Raw genomic sequence first — 884 nt, 5'->3', positions numbered from 1 at the left:
CTTTTAAAAAAAGACAAAAAAGTACATGCAGTACAATTTGTTGTTTTCCTAGTTGCAAGTGAAAAAAATCAGAGAGGTATGGGGCCTAATGAGAGAAAGCAGTAGGAAATCATAAATGTGTGTCTCATGCAAGGACAGGCTTTTTAAGCCACGATACAATTTAGCAAAACCACAAGGAACCCTCGTATTCAGTTCCATGCTCACTTAACCAAGCCTGGAAGAAGGTGTTCACTTGGCCCACAGGAGACCAATGGCCTCCACATGTAGCAGCTGTCTAGTGCTGTGTGTGTAAAGGATTCTGAAAACCACCTTTTCCAAAGGAGTAGGGGTAAGTGAGAATCCCTGAATGATGCAAACAGTCAACACCCTCAACTAATGAAAAGGTTTGAGGCTACCCAGAGGCACCTTGGAAGAAAGGTCTGACAATCTACTTCCCCCAAAATCAGCCATTAATAACCTTATGGAGTGCTTGCTTCAGCAGCACATATACCAAACTAGCAACAATACATAGAAGATTAGTATGGCCCCTGCTCAAGGATGACACACAAATTCGTGAAGTGTTCTATATTGATCCATTGACCTATGGTCAGCTTTCTTTGACAAAAGGCTGAAATCCATTAAATGGGGAAGAGATTATCTGTTTAATAAATGGTGTTGGCAAAACTGGATATCCATTTGCAGAAAAATGAAACAAGATCCATACCTCACACCACACATAACCTAACTCCATACGGATCAAAGATTTAAATGTGAAACCTAAAACTATAAAGTTCCTCAAGGTAAAAATAGGGGCAAACTTAGGGGTTCTAATTTACGGCATAGGGAGCTCTGATAGCATAGTGGCTAAAGGCACTTGACTGCTAACCAGAAGGCTGGTGGTTCAA

At 41.0% G+C, this 884-nt stretch overlaps 1 non-coding gene across 1 annotated transcript; it reads left to right on the top strand.

The window, feature by feature from the left end:
- Window positions 1–465: 465 nt before the first annotated feature.
- On the top strand, window positions 466–572 carry LOC122149704. Its single transcript, XR_006163283.1, has one exon. It is a non-coding gene; the product is annotated as a U6 spliceosomal RNA (small nuclear RNA).
- The last annotated feature ends 312 nt before the right edge of the window (window positions 573–884 follow it).

The sequence above is a fragment of the Orycteropus afer genome, unplaced genomic scaffold (genome assembly GCF_000298275.1).
Source record: "Orycteropus afer afer isolate SDZICR_OR568_19922 unplaced genomic scaffold, OryAfe1.0 scaffold00041, whole genome shotgun sequence".
Lineage (NCBI taxonomy): Eukaryota > Metazoa > Chordata > Mammalia > Tubulidentata > Orycteropodidae > Orycteropus > Orycteropus afer.
Note: the sequence above shows the minus strand (reverse complement) of the source record. Positions and strands in the feature narration are given on the sequence as shown.